Source organism: Physcomitrium patens, chromosome 19, assembly GCF_059467195.1.
Source record: "Physcomitrium patens ecotype Gransden chromosome 19, ASM5946719v1, whole genome shotgun sequence".
Taxonomy (NCBI): domain Eukaryota; kingdom Viridiplantae; phylum Streptophyta; class Bryopsida; order Funariales; family Funariaceae; genus Physcomitrium; species Physcomitrium patens.
This window is the reverse complement of record NC_143428.1, coordinates 272247-296271: the sequence shown is the minus strand read 5'-3', so window position 1 is coordinate 296271 and position 24025 is coordinate 272247. Positions and strand designations below refer to the sequence as shown.

Sequence of the window (24025 nt, the reverse complement as noted above, 5' to 3'; positions counted from 1 at the left end):
TTTCAACAGATAGGCCACTGGATTGATTTGCTCTTGAATGTTAAATGGTCCCAATCTCCTATAATCTAGCTTCTCACAATGCCGAGTGGTCTTGATGTTTTGTCGCAAAAGCCGAACCTTATCTCCAATTTGGAAAGCAGGAAAAACTTTCTAAAATTTATCTACAGAAGCTTTGTAGGAGTCTTGAACTACTTGTAACTAAAGCTTCAAGGTGGTCTAAATCTTCACTAGATGCTTAACAAGATCTTCAGCTATTAGATTTTCATCTTTGGATCTATCCAACAAATCGAGTTTTAGATGATATCCATAATTTACAAAGAAAGGTGTTTGTTGGGTTGAGACATGGCCGAATTGTTGTACGCAAATTCTGCTAATGGTAGTTATGTAGTCCAATCGTCTTCTTGATAGTTGATCATACATTGTAGATATTGCTCCAAGACTTGGTTGACTTGCTCTGTTTGACTATCAATCTGAGGATGGAAGGTAGAAGAGAGTTTGATATCTACCTTCGGTATGTCAAAAAGTAACCTCCAAAACATATAAATTGAGGCCCTCGATTCGAAATAATGTCATCTGATAAACCATGATATCGATATATGTTGTCAAAAAACAGTCTTGCTGTTTCTTCACCACAAGTGGTCTATCTCCATGGAACAAAATGTACCATCTTTGTAAATCGATCCACCACCACGTAGATAGCATCAAATATTATAGAAGGTGGAGAATCTATGATGAAGTCCATAGATATTGAAGACCACGATCGCTTTGGAATTGGTAGAGGTTGTAGGACCTTGTGATTGCTCATTTTACTTATTTCAAAAGAAACCTCCCAGAATAAATCCATATATGGAGATTCAAACAGTGCGAATGATTAGTTGCTTAAGCGTTCATGTTAGGGTCACACAATTAATTATCTCCTAAATGTATCATCTCTATTTCCAATATCTCAACATACAAGGATACTATAATCTCCTCCTTCACCTTATTGATCTCTTCCTTATAACAATTCAGTCATACCAATAATTGCTATTTCCACCAATATATTCACCTTCATAATTTTCAACTGTAATACTATGCCTTCATAGCTTTCAACACACAATTACTCTTATTCCAATCACTGGAATTCTTCACACAGAACTGCCATTCATATTACGGTGTTTTACACAAACACAAACTCATTCTCTCTTCTAAACTATAATCAGATTTCAGCATTCAATCTTTCTTCTTCTCAAATAATATCAATCATATTTCCATTCTATAATTCACTTCACAATATTCAGAAACTCTCAATCCTCTTATTCAAAGAAAATAACAAACAAAAGAAAAGAAGTAGCACCAAGCTTATCCCGGCTCACACTATCATAGCAGTAGCCCTCGGCTCATGACTATCACAGTCTGGCCCTTAGCTCATGACTATCACAGTTTGGCCCTTAATTAATTTCTACAACTCCTATATACTTTCTCCTGATTCTCTAGATTCCAACCATAATTCTGTAATTAATCACTTTTAATAACTAAATCATTCATCTATCCTCTTGAATTTTCTATTATATGGACTATTAATATATTTTACCAATATCTTTCAAAAACAAATTAATATCTATTCTACAGAGCTCATAAGGTCGATGTCGAGGATTCTTTGATCTTGAACAGATGTCACATGATAGCACAAAGTTCTTCACTTTCTTCCACATGTGAGGCCACCAAAAATCTCAAGAAATGAGCTCCATTGTTTTGTTGAATCCGAAGTGACCTGCATTTGGAAAGTCATGTCGAGATCAAAAAATATGAAGTCGAGATGGTCCTTCCGGAATATATAGTTGACCTTCAAAATATAATAAACTATCTTCAATCTTGAACTTGTCTATGTCAAGGTACTATTTTGCATTCTGGACTAATGAATCCACAACTAATGCTCCAAAAACTTCTTCTAAAAAATCAGCATCGATTGGGATAATCATGGAGGTCGTATATAGACGAAACCGTTCTAGTTATAGCAAGGTCGTACATTGCTTATCAAATGCTACATCTCTAGCCTTGGGAGTTAGATATGATCTCCTCGATAACGCATCTGATAGTCCTTGCTATCTTCTTGGTCGATATGTAATGATGAAGTCAAATCGGGATAGTGACATGTTCTACCGAGCTTGGTAACGATTTAAAACTCGAACTGTTGTGAAATACTCTTAATTCTTGTAATCTATATATACAATCACTGGCTGTGCAGCACCTTCTAATAAATGATGCCATTCTTGAAAAGAATCAATTATTGCAAGTAGCTCCTTGTTGTGAATTTCATAGTTGATTTCTGTTGCCAAAAACTTCCTTGAGTAGAACAGAACCGAGTGAAGCTTATCATCATTTTCCATCTGTGATAATACAACTCCTAGTGCAAAGTTAGAAGCATCTATTTCGAAATAGAAGGCTTTTGTAAAGTCCGGATATACTAAGATGGGAGCTGTCGTAAACGCCAACTTTAAATCCTGAAAGATCTATTGTGCTTGGATACTCCACTCAAGCTTGTCCTTTGATGTCAATTGCATTAATAGGGCTGTAAATTGTGAGTAGTTCTTGATAAAAATACGATATAAGTTGACAAATCCAAGAAAACATTACACATACCGTACCTTCTTTGGTATTGCCCAATCCGTTACTGCTTGAACTTTCTTCTAATCCATCAATAATCCTTCGTCCAAAATAATATATCCAAGAAATTCCACTTTGAGTTGATGGAATACACATTTCTCTAATTTGGCATATAATCCCGGATCCCGAAGTTTTTGTAATACCAATTTCACATAACCCTCATATTCTTCAACATTCTTAGAATAGATCAAAATATCATCGAGATTAAAAACAACAAATTTATCTAAGTACTCTCAGAAAAAATCATTCATCAAATGTTGAAATATAGTTGGTGCATTGGTCAATCTGAAAGGCATGACATTATATTCAAAATATCCATACCTCGTCGAAAACATTGTCTTCTATTCATCTCCCGTCTTTACTCATACAAGATTATAAGCTCTACCAAGATCTATCTTGGTGTATATTTTGGCTTCACCAAGTCGTTCCAAAAGTCTAGATATCAATGGTAATGGATATCGATTCTTCACAATGATCTTATTCAAACCTTGATAATCCAGGCGCATTCATAATTAGCCATCTTTTTTTTCACAAAGAAGATGGTGCACTTGGTGGAGATTTAGAATATCGAATGAAGTTCTTTGTAAGATTTTCTTCGATATAATCCTTTAATGCTGAGAGCTCATCTTGTGATAAATTGTAGATTGGGCCAAATGGTGGTTGCGCTCCCTCTTAAAGATCTATGGCACAATCATACAGTTGATGCTCTGATAGCATGTCAGCATTTTTCTTTTCAAAGACATACTTGAATTCTTCATACTGCTCCGAAATAACCAAAATCAGAGTTGCATTTTTTTGAGCTGTCGTTGCAAAGATGACAAGAGGCGTACTATGCTTGGCTTCTTTCATAAAGGCCCTCGCACCTATGAACAAGGATTTATTTGTAGACATTGTCTTGGCAGATTCCACCTTCAAGGGGTTTGTTAGAAATGTCACTTTCCGCAACCTCCATACTATCAATGGATTATATTTATCGAGCCAAGATAGTCCCAAAATGACTGGACATAAAGGGATCTTGATAAGATAAAATACAATGCTACTTTCATGATTTTCAAGACATACCTTCAATGGTTTAGTTTCATGAATAACATCGCTAGAAGACAAAGGTTGCTTGTCCATGACTTCTACATGGACAGGCTTTCGTTTCTTTATAAGAGAAAACTTGTGATGCTTAGCAAACTCTTCATCTAAAAAACAAATAGATGCTCCTGAGTTTAGTAGAGCATCGACTTGCAGTCTTTGAATACCAAGGAACAAAGGTACCGTAAAGGAAGGAGAGGGTTGAGCTAAGAGAAAGGGACCTCGATTTATTTGGGATGTTGAGATGTCTAGCCGCACGGTCCCTATTGTGGCTGGGCGTCCTTATTTTCCTGCACGCTATCATATTATGTGCTTTCTTGCTCGAGAACTCATTGGACGTCTGGTTGTAGGAGATAGTATAGTGATTCGCTAATATTCAAGCAGTCTATCGATTTTTGACTATTCAAATATAATAGATCGCAAGAATATATTATAAATCCACACCAATGTCTTTCGATTGCTCGCCAAAATCCCTCTTGTCCCAACTGATAGGTCTCTAGATGTTACAAAAAATCTCAAACAATCCAATCTGCTAACTTCTGATACCACTTTGTACTAACGATCTTGTATCCACTATCTGTCTTATTAGATTAACCCAAATTTTTACATTCACTTAGAAAATTCAATCCTCTAGATATCCTTTAGAATTTCAATCATAGATTTTACTTTGATTTCACAAAATAGTCAAGAGTAATCACTCACACTTCATTACAAAAGTCCAATTTCTGAGTACAAGCATTGACTTTCAACATCGATCGCCAGAAGTCTTTTCAAATCCTACAAAAAAATCCCAATCTTATCCCTTGTATAACCTTTTCTAATCCCTCTCTCTAATTTTCTCCCTAAAAATCCTAATCTCTGAATTTCTCCTAAAATTCTTCCATTCTTTCGTTTTGGATCTAGAATTGGCTCCGCCGCTAGAGCTTTCTCTTCAATTCTTGCCTTTAAGAGGTTCTTTTTACAAAAACAATGTTCCTTGAAATGACACAAAGAACGAAACAACCTGAGATGGAATCAAAACCCTCATAATCGGGACCACATTGGATTGCCCGACCAAGTCAGATCTCATATTGGATAAGAGGCATGTAACAAGATATGGATGTCTCCGTAATTAGATTAAATTGGTCCTTTGCATCAGACTTATCCAATCATTGAATTAATCCTTTCCATTCTATTGACTTTTATTATTGGAATCAAATGGAGCATTTTGTTACTAGTAAGTATGCCTTGACTGACTGCGACGGAGTGTCTGAAACTCGCCCCTGAATATTGGCACTGAAATTGGTTGCTACTTCTAACATCCAAGGTAACTAAATATTAGTAAAATCTTTGTTTATTTATATTTTTACTATATAGCAATATTACAACACGACATCCACCCCCTCTGAACCTGTGCATCCTCCGATATGCACCAATAACCTAGTTGCCATTTGATTTATAATATGTTCTCCAAGTCTTTGTCTAATTTGTCTTCATCACGTTTGCTATCTGAGTCACTTTCATCTTCTTGCTGAAGAATATCTATGTCTTTATTAAGATCTTTTGTGTTTATCTCCATGTATTTTTGTTTAAATACTTTTACTCACTTCCCTACAATTAGTATTTTCAACCTTGTGTCATCTAACTCCTATAATGAGTAAGTTGCATTATCATGAACAGTTGTTATCACATACGGTCCAAACCAACATTTTTAAAACTTTCGCAAAGTATTATGTTGGTTATCCAGACTATTGTCATAAACAAGTACCGAATCACCTTCTTCGATTGCTTTAGATCTCAATCGATTTTGCTTATCAAATCGTGCCTTGTTCTGTAACCTTACTCTTTTTAATCTTTCTAATGCTATCTGCACATCTTTCGATCTTTGTTATAATTGCCAAATCTTAATATCCAGAAGTTCTTCTCTTGTTAATCCATCTTTCCATGGTAGCACACTCCAAGTAAGTACCTTTTCTTCAATTGGCATAATTGGTTTTTGACCTGTCATAAGCTCAATAGGCATATATTCCATTACTAAGCTATGAGTTATTCGATCAGCCCATAATGCATAAGGTAGAAGTCGAGGCCATTCTCTCACTCTTCTATTGCAAGCTTTAACTAATGCTTTCAAAATCGGTGGATGACCCCGTTTGGTCTTTGCATTTCCTTCCAAATTATAAGCAGTAGTTAGCGATAGTTTAATCCAACATCCTTTGTAGAATTCACGAGCTTCTTGTACATTTAATTCTCTACAATTTGTAGTGATTTTTCCCACAAATCTGTAGCAACAAATAACATCTTCAAGCAAAAACCTACAAATTTCCTCTGTAGATTTTGTTCTCAATGCTCTTCCTTCTACTTGACTTGATAAGTCTTCATGAGCTAAGACCAAATATCTCATGTGCCATAACCCGATTAGTATAATAATCAAATCAACAATCCATTTAAAATAAATAGTCTGAGGATAAATGGATGAAGATCATCTCGATGTCGGATATTAAAGTATGCTTGACAAATTTCACATGACTCTACAAATAAGAGCACATCTTGATACTTATTTTTCCACCAATATCGTTCTTTGAGTTTGGCAAAAGTAGCCCAGATTTCTCTATGCCCTGCCCATAAACTATCATGAAACTCCTTTAATAATTTTAGTTTTTCTTTCCTTTTGCCTATCACTCGTTGTGGCATCCCAATTTCTTTTTTTGGTCTCTTCCATAAGAATCCTTCTTGAAGCAAAAATCCATATACTTTTTTTTTTACTTGTTTGAATTTTTCCATAGACCAATTTTCTTACTTAGTCAAGGTACTCAAGTAATGATCAATATCCAGTAGTTCTTTTTCATAAGATTCTTCAAAAAATAGCTTATCCGCCCTATTAAGATTTGATACCGAATAGAATTTCAATCCGATGTCATCAATGTCTTCAACTATTTCGTCTTCATTTTTGTATCTTGCTCGAGATAGCATGTCTGCTACTAAATTGTCCTTATCAATAATATGCTTTAATTCTAAATTTAGTGACTTAATATAAGCAATCCATCTCAACATTGCAATATCTGGCATCGAACAGTTAGTAATCATTCCAAGCAATGGCAAGCAATCTATTTCAATTACTACTACCGTCCCAATCAAATAATCCTTTTCAGCTTTTATAGTCGAAAGAACCTCCCAAAGTTCTCTTTTGACTTGTGAATATGTACGTTGACAAATACTTAAAACTTTAGCCCCAAATCGAATTGCAAATCTATTCCTACATGAATCATCTTGATCCACAGTCCATCCAACGACAATTGGACTAGTGTCCACAGTAAGAATCACTGATCTATTGTACTTATAATCAACCTTTCTCACTACTGGAGGTGATATCAATAATTTCTTCAATCTTTGCATTACTTGAATATGCTTTTCTTTCCATTTAAATCGATACTATTTGGATAAGAGTTCATACAATGGATCTACTATGTGAGCATAATGTGGAATCCATATACGATAAAATACACAATCCTTTAAAAACCTGCGTATTTCTATTAAAGAGTCACAATCCTCTCTCATCTTTCTAATTGCATCAACTTTAATTAGATCTGGTTTTCTTCCGTAAGATCCTCATAAATGTCCAACAATTATAACCTCTTGTATTCCAAATACAAATTTCATACTCGATAGTGTAAGATGAACTTCTCCAAGCTGAGTTAAAATCTTTTCACAATCTTGTATATGATCAACAACATATTTACAACATTCCTTCTTATCTAAAGTTACATCCTTGTCTTCTTCTTTGCATCTCTTTATAGGAACATTATCCAAAAAAGTCATAGTCTTCTCCGAAACAAAATCTCTCAATACCTTATTCATCCCATTCATCATATGCGTAACTGAGTTGGTTGCATCTTGAGGAAGAGTACACATTCTAAACAATCCAAGTGGTGTCCTCATCATTGTCATATCTCTACTTCCTTATGCAAGTTGAAATTGATCATAGCCCAAATACAAATCACCCATTGAATAGATTGCCCTCTCTACAAACGTCTCTGTAAATTCATCCACTATAGGTCCAATTCTTACATTCCTGATAGTTATTGCATTCACTGGCTGCATATCTTGAATAAATTGCAGTGACCCATTTTTCTTAGGTATTATAAACCATCGACTAGAATATGGTGCAAAAGAAGGCTCTAATATTTTCACTCTCATCTTTTCTTTCAATAATTTCAATAATTTATGTAAATGTGCCCTCGGCACTAGAATTGATCTTAAGTTCCAAAGCACATGAGGCATTGTAAAGATAATCATAGGTGCTATAATACTTGGATCCACACACCCAATTTTATAAGATTCAAAGGCAAATGTTTTACGTTGTTTTGCCAACATCTCTTTGAAGCAAGTAATTTCCTCTAGCAATAAAGAACCATCAAAACCAATCTTCAATTCTTCAAAAGTCTCTTTAGTAAACTGATGTCGAATATTTGCTAGATCTCTTAAACTCACTTCTTTTCATTCTTTTCTCATTTATTCCTTAAAATCTTTTGCTAAGGGTTCGGCAACAGGCTTTATCTTTTTATCTACTATTTTATATTTTGTCTCTACAGTGACTTCTGATGCTTGAAAAGATTCAATTATATTATAAATCTCCCTTGAATGAATTCCAACAATCTTATCATTATTTTCTAATCCAATAGATGCAATTAATTCCAAAGAATCCTCCAATCCATTTTCTTCATAAACACCCAAAATCCTCTCATCATCTTTTACTATTCCAAACTTATGTAATTCTCTTTCAATATTATATAACCTTTTTCTTTCTTTTCTTTTAAAATCATCAACTCTTTTTTACATAATATTTCTATTCTCAAATATATCAACAAAACTCGCATCAAAGGTACTTACATCTGGTGAGAGTACTTCTTCTTTTGTACCTCCATAATCTCGCTTTATAGTGGTACTTTTTTAAAATCCTTAAATTCTTCAACAATCCTTGGCAATAATGTTTTTCTCAATCTATCTCGATTTCGTCCATGATTAGGAGGTACTGTTAGAAATTGTATTATTTTCTTTCCATCTTCACTACATATCCTTGCATAAGCAAAAATATCATCAAGTACTTTTGTTTTCATTTGTGTTGCAGTAATATAAGGTTGTCCTAAAATCAATGGATAAGACGTTGTATCTTAAACAAAGAAATATTGCTCTGTCGTAATATCTCCAATCCAAATTTTGACATCTGGATAAGCTCCATATAATTCATCCCGTGTATTATTAGCTGCATATATTACCCATCCATATTCCATATCAATTGGCCATTTTTGCTTCTTATAAAGATCCTTAGACATAAGGTTGATTTCAAAACCATGGTCAACTAAAGCAACAATAGGTTCTTCTATATCTCCTACTTTCTCCAATACTTCAGTATTTATTCTTGTCCAATACTTTTGAGTATAATGGCTTGGAGCTTCTATTTCCTTATCACTATAATCTTCAAATCGTACATGTTGATTATATCCATTCTTTTCATTTGTTGACTTCATATAGCCCTTATCAACTTCTTCTTCTTCCTTATATAATCTCACATCAATAGCATGATTCATTCCAGCTTCATCCATCAATTACTACTTTTGCTTAATGCTATCAATGATAATATCATGAAACTCCTTCTTCGTAATTTCCAAAATTTCTTTCAATGTGAATTCCACCTTAGTATTTCATATACATTCTTCCAACACTCCTTTTAAATCTATTGTTGCTTCAATATCAGAGAGTAGCTTATAGGCAATTGATCTATCTTTATTTTTTGTCTCCTTTGTTCTTTCTTCCAATGATATTGAAGTATCATTTATAGACAATTCTTATGAAATTACCTCATGAGCCTTGTCTCCTCAAGTTTGCCTTTTAGAAGAATTTCCTTCTCTTGTATCATCAAAATTTTCTTGTCTCTTTTCTTCCATCAAGGCTTCATATTGGCTCTTAGCAATATATGCGTGTACCAAAAGAGACTCAACAGGATCTACTCAACCTGTTGTACCTCGTATTCTAGTCGCAGTCCTCAATAACGCTTTTCAAGGCAACTTTTCTTCTTGTATTGTAGAAATGGCAGAAGTCCAAAACTCACTAGTTTTCATACTTCCACCAATTTCATCATCTACTCTAGCACCATAACTTACACTTTCTCGTGTTGCTGTTTCATGCTCTTTTAAGTAGTCTTGAACCAATACTCTCATACCTCCTTTATCAAAATTGGTTTGAAGAAGGTCCTCCGTATCTTTTAATGCTATCTTGCCATCTTTCTAGCAAATAATTCCTTTCCCTATCATATTATTAAATTTGTTGCAATCCTTCCTAGTGTATGAAGCATCATCACACCAAATGCATCTTTGTACATATCCTTGTTTTGAAACATTCTTCAAATTATTAACAGAAGTATTCTCTTCAAGTCTTACCAATTTGATTTGAAGATCTCGCATTCCACGTATAATTTCTTCTATCCCCATATTTGCTTTCTTTGATGAGGATATCGATGGTTGAATAATAGGCATTGTTGGTGGTATTGTACGTACTGGAATTTTTGGTACTTGTATTATTTTTGGAATATTGCTCCTATCTTTCGTTTTTTCTCTTTTTGTAAGCAAACTCACTGCATCTTCAACGTTCTTTCATTTTTTTTGTCAATTCTTCATCTTCTTCTTTGTCTTCAAGAAGCAACTCCAATTTCCCTTGTAATTCTCCATCAACAGCTTGAAGAAATAGTTCAACTTTGTTCGGCTCTAATGTCAATTTTTCTACCCTTGATAATTGAGAGTATTACCTCTCAAATTCTCTTAGTAGCTTTGTTGCTTGTAAATTCTTATTAGGCTGCTCAATCCATTCCAAAAATAATTTCTTAGTAACAAGATCAACATCCTCCAAGAAATATTCGTCTTTCAATGCACGCAAAAGAAATCTCCCATGAATTTCTATAACGATCCATAATTGATGTAACATATCGTCTTATCTCCGGTATCATAGCAAGTTCAAGCAATTCAACCATTTTCTTCTCAGAAACTCGATTTAATTCCATTTCTCAAACATCACATCTTAAGTACCTTAAAATATCCCTTCCATTAAATTGATCAATTTTATTGACCACTGCTTGCAATGCCTTGGTTGCCAAAGATTCTTTGTGATCATTGCTTTGCTGTTGCTGCATAAATAATGATAAGGCTTGAAACATACTAGCAATGGATGGATCCATGTACACACCTTGTCCTTTAAAAGAAAATCCACCAGAAGCTCTTTCAAGATTTTTAATCTCGTTTTCTATAAAATAAAATAAAAGTAAACAAATTCTAATACCTCTTACCTCAAGCTTTCACGTCGAGTTCACCACTTATGTCATATTACATACTTTCTTGCTCAAGAATGCATCGAGCGTCTGGATGTAAGAGGTAGTATGGTGATTTGCTAATATCCAAATAGTCTATCGGTGTTCGACTATTCAAATGTAATAGATCATAAGAATATATTATAAATCCATACCAATGTCCTTCGATCACTTGCCAAAATCCCTCTTGTCCCAGTCGATAGGTCTCCAGATATTACGAAAAATCTCAAACAACCCAATCTGCTAACTTATGATACTACTTTGTACTAATAATCTTGTATCTACTATCTGTCTTGTTAGATTAACTCAAATTTTTGCATTCACTTGGTAAACTCAATTCTCTAGACACCTTTTAGAATTTCAATCATAGATGTTACTTTGATTTCATAAAATAGTCAAGAATAATCACTCATACTTCATTGTAAAAATCCAATTCTCGAATACAACCATTGACTTTTGACATTGATCACCAGAAGTCTTTTCAAGCCCTACAAAAAATCCCAGTCTTATCCCTTGCTTAACCTTTCAAACCTTCTCTCTTTGATTTTCTCCTCAAAAAATCTCAATCTCTGAATGCCTCCCCTCCCATTCTTCTGTTTTGGATCTGGAATTAGCTCCGATGTCGGAGCTTTCTCTTCAATTTTTGCCTTTAAGAGATTCTTTTTACAGAAACAATATTCCCTGAAACGGCATAAAGAACGGAACAACCTGAGATAGAATCAAAATCTCCATAATCAAGATTGCATTCGATTTCCAACCAAGTCAGATCTCATATTATGTAAGAGGCCCATAACAAGACCTGGATGTCTCTGTAATTGGGTCAAATTGGTCCTTTGTATCAAGCTAGCCCAATCATTGAATTAGTCCTTTCCATTCTGTTGACTTTCATTATTGGAATTGAACGGAGCATTTCGTTACTAGTAAGTATGCCTCGACAGATTGCGATGGGATATCTAAAACTGGCCCCTGAATATTGGCACTGGAATTGGCCGCTGCTTCTAACATCCAAGGTAACTAAATATTAATAAAATCTTTATTTATTTATTTTTTCACCATGTAGTCGAGTTACAACATGATAATGTAAGAATTTATGATATCAGTACTCATATACACGAGACATCCTTTACATAGTGAAAGAAAATTTCCATAATTGATCTGGAGGATTCTAACTATGATAAAGAGGATCAAGTGCAATCACCATCATAATTGATGAAGGATCCAATGGATATTGAAATGCTTGTTGATCAAGAGTTTAAGGTTTAGGATTTAGGATTTAGGGTTATATGGGTGTCCTAGAGGTTTTTGATTCTTAATATCTCTCAATGAATCACAGCTTTTTCTGTTGTAAAATTTTGCCAAAGCTTAGAGTGACCCAAAGACCTCTATAAACGTTTTTGTTTTTCAAAAAGATGTATTTTGTTTTTTATAATTTAGGGTTTAAAAATCCTAATTAGGGTCTTCAGACCCTAATTAATGTTCTGACTTGCATATTTTTTTTTCATGTGAAAACTGTGTATGGAGTCTAAATGCATACAGAACTCTGCTTACTCAAAGCAATCCCCCATAGATTGGTGGTTCACCTAGTCCAGGTCCAGAGAGTCCTTCAGGCTGCTCACCCATGTATCTTTCTCCGCTCTCCACCTGCTGCACCACCGGCTCTCCTTCCATCAGGATCATCGTTGACAGAGTCAATATCACCTCCATCTTTGACTTCTGTAATACTCTTGTAGGCGACGTTGGTATCTACTCCCGATGCATCCGTGAGTGCAACCTTCGAGACTATGTCGCTTACTGCAACGTTGCCTGTAGTCGATTACAGATTCTATAAAATCAGACATCGACACGCTCATTAATCACCCCACAATCATGCCCATTCTTCAAGTGACCTCGACCAAGACAGTAGAGGGCTCAGCGACAATGGGTACTGTGTGAGCCCGACTAGCATCGACCTAGGTAATGAATTCTAAAATGTCGCACATCCTGCACTCCAATGGACCGAGCTCAAGTGTTCCAACGATTGGCTCAGATCGTCACGTCCTGATGGTCCGTTGTAAGACAAGTCCTCGTACCTCAACGCCTGATCGTAGCTCCTCGATGCACCGGCTCGCAACAACCCTTCATGACGCCCTATGCTTCGATCTCTTGTCATCGCTTCCTGTATCGCCGCAGGCATCCACTGCAGCTGCTTCGACATATGCACAAAAAACCACACTTGATGATGGTAATTTTGCCCATCCTTGCACAGCTACATCCAAGTATCGAGCCAAATGTAACCAATATTCAAATACTTAAATACATCCAAACTCGCATGCATCGCCTCTTCGAGAGCTCCCTTTTTTGAAAGTTCCTACATGCTGTCGTATCGCCACAGATTACAACGCCTAGCTTTCTCGCTCGAGTAGGCAAATGGGTCCTCCGTCTAATCATGGCTCCTCCCTCTCGTACATTGTCTCACCTAGAATTCTAACATCCGAAACTAATTACACTCGTACATGTCTATCACTAGCCACTCCTCCTCGTCCTCGTTGTTCGATGACAAAAAATTATTGAACGACACATCAAAAAATTTCTGTAATCCTAGCGATCAGGTCTCTCGACCCCCAATAGTGACGCCGATCCCAAGTTCAATCCTCGCATGTCTATTCGACTTGCTCTCTTCCTGCCTCTTTATAAAAGCCTCCTTCACCACTCCCCGCCTCGATCCCCGATTCCTCGTTTGCCATCAAAAATCTTGAAAACTCACCCTTGGATATCAATGACCTCGGTGGGCTCCAAAAGAAATTGTTGAATGCATGCAATCCTAAACCCTACCCCCAAAAACTGGAGCTCCTCTGGTACACCCCATCCAACGCGTCATCTCGAGGTGCCTCTGCATCGTGCATCGTCGTAGATAAGAACGAGGTACACGCTTGCACATCCTGTGACATAGGCATGTAGTCACCCATCGATTCATACAATAATGGCGACGACCAACTCCCCCATGCAGTGATGCCAGTCTCTCCGCTCTGCCGCTCATAAATAGTGACTTTTTTCCTCCCTCCAAGAAATCCTAAACCTGCTGCCTCTACAAAACTACCATTGACTCCCTTGCAAGCCTTTGCTTCTCTCACTCGATGTCTTTCTCCACCTCCTTCCCTCAGTTGCATCTCATTGGCCACACTTCCATCTCTCCCAAACTCGAACTGCCCTCCGACCACTCATTCTCCCCATGCTTTGTAAGCAAACCTGAACGATGTATTTGTTGAGACATGCACCTTACTATCTTGCTCTTTGGTGAAGCCTGAGGTAGCCTTTGATCGGAAGACTAGGCGACCAGGTTTTGAACGAGCTCGTAGAAGGGAGAAGTATAATGATAGTGGCATCCAGGGGACGGTAGTAGTATGGGATGGATGACGCCCTTGATGTGTCTTTCTCCTATGTGGACGCATATGCCCGATTTTGAGTGTAAACCTGGTCGCGAGTAGGACCTCGCAGGTAATATTCAATTCTATGAACCTGCATCTATGAATTCATAATTTTCACAGCATGGTTACCTGCTTGTGTGTTCGGCTCACAGTTTTGTGCTTCGGCTGATGTTTGAGTTGAGATAATTGTCAATTATCTACTTATAATGGTTCGGGTCCTTACGAAAATGGTAGTAGATTAGGGTGTTGGTTTGGGTGAAAGAAGACGAAGAGGTCGCCTCTTGATTATGACTCATGGCATCTAAGGTGGAAACTCTCTCTCAATGAACACACTTGGATTCTTTGCATGGAAATCATACTTTTTTAAATGGAGGTGTAGTGGTGGCATTGTTGAACTGGTATTGTTCTTCTGCATCTGGAACTCAAGTGCATCTCTAAGCGTTTTCAGTCTTGATATTGGAAGTGCAAATAGCATCCAGTAAGTGGGTTATTGCTACACAAGGGTGATATGGTGAGGGAGTTGTGTTTCACAACTGTATTCACCTCATTCCCATACTGTTCACAACTGTCAAAATGGCTGGCTTTACTTAGTCTACGACTACCCTTGTGGCCAGTTTCGATGATCCAAGACAAATGCTTTGTAGCAGCCATCTCTTGTCATGACTTGAACTCCCATTGTAACAACGACGAGCAAGATGAACTGCGAAAAAGGAGGACTACTCTCAACTGAGTGTCACACGTATGGTCGACCACTTCTCTCAAACTTCACTTGTGTCTTTTGCTTTTGATACTACACTTTCGAGCTCCTTCATTAAACCTGATTTTAGCCATATGACCTTATATATTTCTACGTATTCCATCTTCTTCTCCGAGTAATTGTAGGGTACTTAGGTTTAGGAATAAAAATCCAGATCATCTCTTATTTGTAGGATATACTTTGGACCTATAAATTGCCACTGGAAGCTTTTATTTCGAAGACTAAGACTATAAATTGTGTATCCTAAACCAAGGTATTTATTTATTGTGAGATCATCAGTTTTAGACATCACCATTTGAAGCAGGTCTAGAAGCTTTGTGCAGTTGATATGGTTATGAGTGGATGGCTTGCAGACTTCGTAGTAATCTACGTCTTCGATCTTAATGTTGTTGTTATTGTTGAAACTTAATCGCATTGCTGAAGCGTTGGGCACGACTAGCACCTGTGCTTCCAACATTGAAATGCATATTATAAAATGTATGATAAGGAGGCGTCAGGACTCGGACTAAGAAAATGTGGAGCAAATACGAAGGACTCATGCTCCAATAGACATTTTTTAATCTCCCACCACCCTGCTCCCTGCTCCATAATTCACACCTAATTAGATATTGCAGTGCCAATAGCCATACGTTGCATTCATTCCTCATCTCATGACGTCATGTTCATTGCCATCAACGTTAGCCACTGTCTCTATCATTACGTTGGCCAATTCCTTCATGCTTGCCAACTTACCAAAGTTTCTTCGTACTAGGCCTTAGAAAGGAGCTATGATAGCAAGCAAAGGCGACCAATTCTAATTGTCGACCATGTAATTCTAATTGACAAATATGCATTGAGCTCTTGGTAACCGATTCCAATTGAACTTGCTCTTGGCAGCCAATTCTAAGTGGACCTACTCTTGGCAGCTGATTCCAATTGAACCTGCTCTTGGCGGCCAATTCCAACTAGACCTACTCTTGGCAGCTGATTCTAATTGAACTTGCTCTTGGCAACCAATTCCAACTAGACCTGCTCTTGGCAGCTGATTCCAATTGAGCCTGTACTTAGTAGCCAATTCCAACTGGACTTGCTCTTGGCAATTGATTCCAATTGAACCTGCTCTTGGCAGCCAAATCCAATTGGAGCTGCTCTTGGCAGCCGATTCTAATTGAACTTGCTCTTGGCAGCCAATTCCAACAAGACCTGTTCTTGGCAGCCAATCCCAATTGGACCTGCTCTTGGCAGCCAATTCCAATTAAACCCTGTACTAAGTATTATCAACGTTGATATCGAGTTTAAATGTTCCAAATATTGTCGATGTACCGACATCACCAATATTTGCTTATATCCCATAGCCCTTGAGCTTATGTCGCTTGTTGTAGCATCGCTTGCAACATCCCACGTTGCCCTCATGACATTGACCTGCTTGTAAATGACCCCGCATTTGCCCCCATTCCCGAACCAATCCAAGCGATGGCGGAGGCGACTCCAAGGGAGACAACGGAGGACTCAACAGCACCGCCTATTGCTTGTACCTGACTACCATCAACCTGGGTGATGAATTCTATGATATCACTCATCTTGTACCCGAGTCAGTCGAGCTTCAGTACCTCGACAAGTGGCTCAAATCATGACCTGCCGATGCTACGTTGTAAGACAAGCTCTCATATCCAAACGCCCCATCATAGCATGTCGCTGTTCTAGCTCGCGGTGATCCATCGTAACGTCCTCCGCTCCGACCTTCCATCGTCACTGCTTGTGCCGTTGCAGGCAGCAATCGAAGCTACTTCAGCATGTGTACAAAAAATACACATCCAAGCGACGATAATTCTACCCATCTTTGCACGGTTGCATCTAGTATTGAGCTGGATGAAGCCAACACTGGAACACTCTGTACACAAACTTGCATGCATTGCCTCTCTGAGAGCTTTCCTTCCAAAAGTCCAAATATGCCGTCCCCAAGTAGTGGTATTATCGCGGATCGCAATGCTTAGCTTTGTCGCCTGGGTGGACAAACGGGTACTCCATTCAATCATGGATCCTTTCCCTCGTCCATCACTTTACCTTGAATTCAAACATCCACAACTGGTCGACTCGTATATGTCCACCACCGACTATGCCTCCTCGTCTTTGTTGTTCGACAGCAGAAACTTATTGAATAGTGCATGAAAAAATGTTGGTGATTCCAGTGACAATCCCCCAGCCCTCATCGACGATGTCGATTTCAAGTTCAAACCTCGTATGGCCGCTTGATACGCTCTACTTCTCGCTTCCCGCTCCCCGCCTTAATCAATAATTCCTTATCCAGCATCAAAAACCCTGAGAACTCATCCCTCGACATCGGCAAGCTCGACGGACTCAAAAAGAAATTATTGAATGCGTGTAACTGCATGCTCTTCCTGCCCCTCAAGTTGTGGCTCCTTTGATACATCCCACCCAACCTGCTATCTACAAGCACCTCATCGACAGGATCTCGACCCTGAGCTTTCCTGACTCACATTTCGAAGGTTACAAATTGTATCATCCTTTGTTGTGTTCGGTGTGAGAAGCATGCAGCATCTTCCTTCTTTGCATGTCATGCATGTAAGTGGATGCTTTCCGTTTTAAGATTATTTTCCATCTCCATGATATTAGACTAGAAACTTTTTCACCGGGATATGGTTTTCTACAAAGTCGAGTTATGGAAATCAATTGGAGTTCTAGTAGGAGGACTTGATTCTCATGTTGGCCGGACTATGTTAGAATAGATTACATTGGGTGTAATCATAGAATCATATGGTATGACATCTGTTCAACCTTGGTCATCTCATTGAGCCTAGTATATAATCCATCGACCTCTGCCAATTGGGAACCATACATACACACACACATACACACACACATGGAAGCATGTAGAATTTTAGACACAGGTTGACATGTTATGCAGGTGGTGGAGTAGACAAGAGTTGACCTAATAAGAAACATGCAAAGTGATGTAATGTCCCTCTGTCTCAAGCTCCTATTTCAACCTAAAACACAACAAAGGAATACAATCACTCACCGTAGAAAACACACACACACACACACACAAAAAATCAAAATAAAATAAAATAAAATAAAACAAAACAAAAAAAAAAAAAAACAAAAATAATGCAAATTGTCCTAAAAATGCCTCAACTTCACTTCGAAAGAAAAAACACATCAACACAGAACAACCAAATTTAATCCAGCGCAAGATCACCTCCAATGCTTGGAATTCGAGCTTGGAGTCTGGCTCACCTTGCCTTATATCACAACTTCACCTTTGACTGGACTAGGTAAACCTGGTTTAAGGTTTTATGGTTTCAGGGTTTAGGGGTTTTGCAACACTCGCAAATTGTGAAGCTCAGTTCTCAATTGCTTTCATGCCTCCACTCATTTTCAACGCCACAATTTAAGATTACTAGCTGCTGCATACCTCAGACTGCAATAGCTTTCATCATTTCATATGAGCCAAGGGAAGCAGCACCCCTTCACAAATAACCGACACATTCTATAGGAGACAAAACCAAAAAATACAAACAAAGCCAAATACACAAAATGGACCAACAGCCCGAACAAAGCAACAAAATATATAAAACAAATGTATCATACAAAACTTGAAAACTTAGACATGAACAAAAAGTCCACATTCTCCATCAACACAAAAATCCCAACAACAACAACAACAACAACAACAACAATCCAAAAAAAAAGAAAAAAAAAGAAAAAAAAAGAAAACCTGTAATACCTTCCGAGAGACCGCAGGTAAAATCTTACACAAAATATATTTCTAAATAAATCCACATGCATTCGAGGATGGCGAATACATGCGATAGTTCATGAACTTGAGCAGTAAATTCTGTCCTCGCATCCATAACCAGAGTCCATAGATTTGTACAAGAAGCCACATTGCTTATATACAGACCATCTTCATTACCCTTTTCCACATGCTCCATAAGCAAAGAATCAACTACATCGTAGTGATATCTGCATGTCGAAACAAAAATAGGAATAAAAGTTCAATAAATGGGTCTGTCCGAATTTAGGCTGCTTGCTGAAAGTAAACGCATGTCATAAAAATCAGAATCGCTGATCGACATCCAAGAGAACAAAGTCAAAATTGACGATACACACATGATCGGACTCATGCCTAACTGAGCAACATCACACCACATCAATGACAAAAGCTTGCGCCGCCTTATCTCTGCTTCATTTGGCCACCGAGCATTGTAAACGTTGTAATCTATTGAGTTCCAGGCATTCCTAACTGGATCTTTTTCTTTGGTTGATCATCCTCATCTTCTTCAACATCTGATTCGCCCTCTCTTCTGACCAACTTGTATGAAATACTAGAAACAAAAGGCTTTATTAATATGATGATCAAATGAAGAGTAGGTTCAAAAAAAGAATCCTTAGTGTAGGGACAAGAAAAACGAAGCAAAAGAAGGTCATAGAATGCACATTTTCAACATCGTCTGTGTTTAAGGGTCTCACAGTAGGATTAGGATCCAAGATGGAATCGAAGAGTAGAACGAGCTTGCCATGATTTGGCTCTTCATTGAACTTCATGTTTGCGACCATCTCCAAAATGTCTATTTAAAAATAGAATCAGGCAGAAATAGCACAATATTTCAAGAAAAGTTGTCATTTTCTTCTTTCACACCTACTAAACCTTTGTTGTTGCCCTACAAAACCAAATATATAGAATACTTCCAAATAAAAAATAGTGAGAAAGAAGGAAGGAAGAAAGAAAAAAAATAAAAAAAATAAAATATATATATATATATATATATATATACATATATTACATTGATCACTTCCTCATTAGCTACTAGCCACAAAGTTGATCAGTACTTGATAACCTTGCCAAAGAAGACTATCCCCCCATAAAGAATACCAAAGTGTAAGCTAGTGATCCCAAGTCGTCCTTCCTACTCCTAGTCCTTCCCATATGTGCATGCATATTCGTATAACGAATAGTTCCACTGCATGTACGAAAATTACACAAAATCAAAATATAGCTCAAAAGCAAAACAGTCGCCACCAACCGACAAAATAGGAATGGCAACTACAGATCATGATAGGGAGAGGGAGAGCCTCACCAGAATACATCAGGCTTTTGGTCATATTCTACATACTAATCAAATTGTAGCACAATGATACTGAAAACTCACCGAGCCCGAGATGTACAAGAAAAAACTTCTTCTCTTCAGGTATATTGGGTTGTCCTAGGAGAAAGTTCTCGAGCTTCACGTCTCCATGTGCATACCTGCTCAATCAGAACGAGTTGTCTTAAATACTTGCGCTTGATCTCGAAGAGTTCCAGACATCCCAGAGACTTGGTCCGACCATATCTATAACCTACAGCATGAATACGAAGTCGAAATCAGATTAAAATAAATAAATAAATACATAAATAAATAAATCATGAGAGAAGTTTGAAAAGAAGACGACTACATGAAAACTGAAGGTCTGCTTGGACTACAACAATTCAATAGATGATTCACCATGACGTAGTAGTCACCTTATCGACCTTTGTAATATACGTGACCAACACCATGGCTGCCACCAAGAGTGTTGGAAAAAGAATCCGTGCCAACCATGGAGGTTTAGGAGACAAGCCATAATCACATTTGAATGATGAAAATAAGAAATACAGAAAGGTAATTGCGATACTAGTAATCACATCTCAAGAGTGAAATCACAATGGTATGAGCTTGAGATGCACTTGTAAACCTGCCACTCGCAAGGAGGACCATGATTGTAGTGCTTATCACTCCGATGCTCAAATTTGCTCGAACTTCAATCCGCAACTTGCACAAATAAGTTTAACGTGAGTACAAAAACTTATTACATTAATACCTACAAGACCTCAATGTAATGTATAGAGCATCTTTCAAACATGCTGCTGTGACCAAGGTTGAAAGCAAAATAAATTATAAAAAATTGAATACCTCAACGGCCTGTGGACCAGCACGCTTTGTCCCACCGTTTTGTCCCTATCATTACGTTGGCCGATTTTTTTATGCAATCTACCAAGTTTAGGAACTACAGTAGTGAATGAAAAACAAAAACCATGAGGAGGTTTAAAACAAATCCCATGTTCATTGAGCCAAAAAGTTATCAAATCTTCTAATTCCATCCCAAAATAAATTCAATCCTAAACCAGGTTTGAACAATCCATAAAATAATTAAATTGGGAACCATGCACAACACAAACATGGAAGCATATAGAGTTTTCGATAATATTTTACATATTATGCAAGTGGTGGAGTAGACAAGAGTTGACCTAATAAGAAACATGTGAAGTAATGTAACGTCCCTCTCTTTCAAGCTCCTACTTCAACCTTAAACATAACGAAGGAGCACAGTTACTAACTTTAAAAAATAAACAAAATAAACCAAACAAAACAAAATAAAACAAAAAAATAAAATAAAAAATCGATTCAAATCACCCCAAGAATGCCTCAACTTCACTTCGAAAGAAAAATAGATCAACACAGGGTAGAAGAATTTTGATCCAGCACAGATTCACTTCTAATGCGAACAGGTTTACGAGCTTGGAGTCTGGCTCACCTCGCCTCACCTCTTCTCACATCACAACTTCACCTTGTCCTCAATACGTTACTTGGTTACGATTGTGAGTCTGAATACAATACTTTCATATTTGGAGATCATCACTACACATGCAACTAAGTACATTTCACTCCAATACTTTTTCACGTCAGTGTTATAATTATTTAAAATAGGATTTATCTAACATCAAAAAAAAAATAAAATAAAGAATAAATACAAACTTGGTCTATAGAGACAAAGAATTCAAGAAGTTCAAAGGAATTCAAGAAATTTTAATTCAGAATTTAGAAACTTGTGCTGAACTGGGACTCACGTCGGGACTGAGAGTCATGGGACTAGGAAGACTCGCGCTAGGATCAAGGCTCGTAGGATCGAAACTTGCGTCGAGACTGAAATTCACAGAACTGCGATTCTTATTGGGACTAGGACTCGTAGGACTGAGACTCGCGTTGGGAGTGGAATTCATGCCAAGTCTGGGACTCGTAGAATTGGGACTTGTATCAAAACTGAGATCCACACTGAGGTCTGCTAACTAGTGTTGTATCTAATCCACACTCCCATTGTGAGGGTGCGAGTCACAGTTCCACTGCGAGTCCCTGTCCCAGTTCCTTGCTCCGGTGTCTCACTCCCTTCCTCTCCCACCATGCATCATTCGAATTTTCTTTCTTTTTTTTCTGGTGTATAGGGTGAAATTGGGCACCGGGCACTGAATGTTTGTTGCTTGTCTGTCGTTGTGTGGAGGGGAGTAAGAGGATCAAACTGAGCACATGCATTGAGTGTTAGTTGCTTCTTTGTCGTCACTTGGACGTGAAGGAAGAGGAGGGAGGGGGGGAGGAGGAGGGTTTAGGGTTTAGGGTGTAGAAAAGAATGAATCTGATGCTGTAAGGGCATTATTGCTACCATGGAACTCCGATGTGCCCTTTGTTCAATGCGTCCTTCATGGGAATAGAAACTTTTAATGAAGTTGTTGGTTGTAGTACAAAGATGGAGTTTCTCTTTTGGCCACATTTGATAGTGGTAACTAAGGAGTAACCAAGTTTAGCCGCGGCTATGGTTCCATGAGTGCTTATCAAAGTGAGACAAGAAAATCTATAAACTTGGTCGAACGAGTCTCAAGCTCTGTAAAAAAGATGCTACTAAGCAGATTTCCACTAAACCTGGGACAACACAAAAAAGACAAGACTTGAGCTCCATGAAAATGATGCTACCAAGCAGATTCTCATTACATCTGGGACAATACAAAAAAAAAAATACTCGAACTGTACTAGAAAGTAAAAAGCAAGAACTATTCCAAAATCGCAAGGCATGGCTTCTAGGACGGGAAGAGGCAAAGCATCTGTTGGAAGTAGCATGAGAGAAGGTAGCCAAATTGGAACAGGAAAAAAAGAGGATATTGGTTGACCAATATATTGGATTGAAATGGAAGAGTTACAGGCAGAAATAGGAACTTGGAAAGCTACTGTAGTCACAAAATTGGAAAGTGACTCAGCCAATATTGGTCGGTCATGGATGTCTGCCCCACGAGTTTCAACAATCGGTGAATTGAAGGAGAAGGTGAGGCAACAGCAGCACCAATTGGGAGCAACCAGGTTGTCAGGATTCTGCAATTGGAGGCCCAAGTTCATGAATTGGATTTAGAATACGATGAAGACTTCTCAGCCTAATCACGGAGAGAGTCAATGGAAGTATCGGAGGAGGAATGAAGGAAAGAAAAGAAAAGAACATATATTTTTCTTTTCTTTTCTTTCCTTCATTTTTTTTTCTTTTATAGTAACTCCAGAGTCGAGAGATTGGGATCCATTCTGATTGTTGAACAAACGTAGAGCAAGAATATTGTGAAAGGAAATAGAAATTGGATCTCTATGTTGTTGAATGAGAAATCAAATTCATGAATATTGAGTTTCGTTTGACAGATTGAAAACCGATGACCGAAGATATAGATGTGGTTCAATTATCAGGGATGATGTTGTGTCATATTGGCTGTAATGGTTGAATAATGAAGGACATCCATATAAGAGATGGATAGAATTAGATGCGTGGAAAAGAATGTAGAAGAAATGATTAGTTTTGGAATGTATTATCAGTGTAAAGATTTATATCTAGTGATGGGAACATAGTGAATGGATATGTGCAGTCCGTCAAGGCAATGCAGTATTACATGATGGTATCATGAGATGGAAGAAAGACAAGTGAGTGGAATAAGAGATTTATGGGAGATGAGATTACAAACGATTTATATTCGACTGTCAG

General features: G+C 37.6%; 1 pseudogene; it reads right to left on the bottom strand.

Moving 5' to 3' along the window:
- Nucleotides 1-16541: 16541 nt before the first annotated feature.
- On the bottom strand, nucleotides 16542-22420 carry LOC112272876 (casein kinase 1-like protein HD16; annotated as a pseudogene).
- Nucleotides 22421-24025: the final 1605 nt, after the last annotated feature.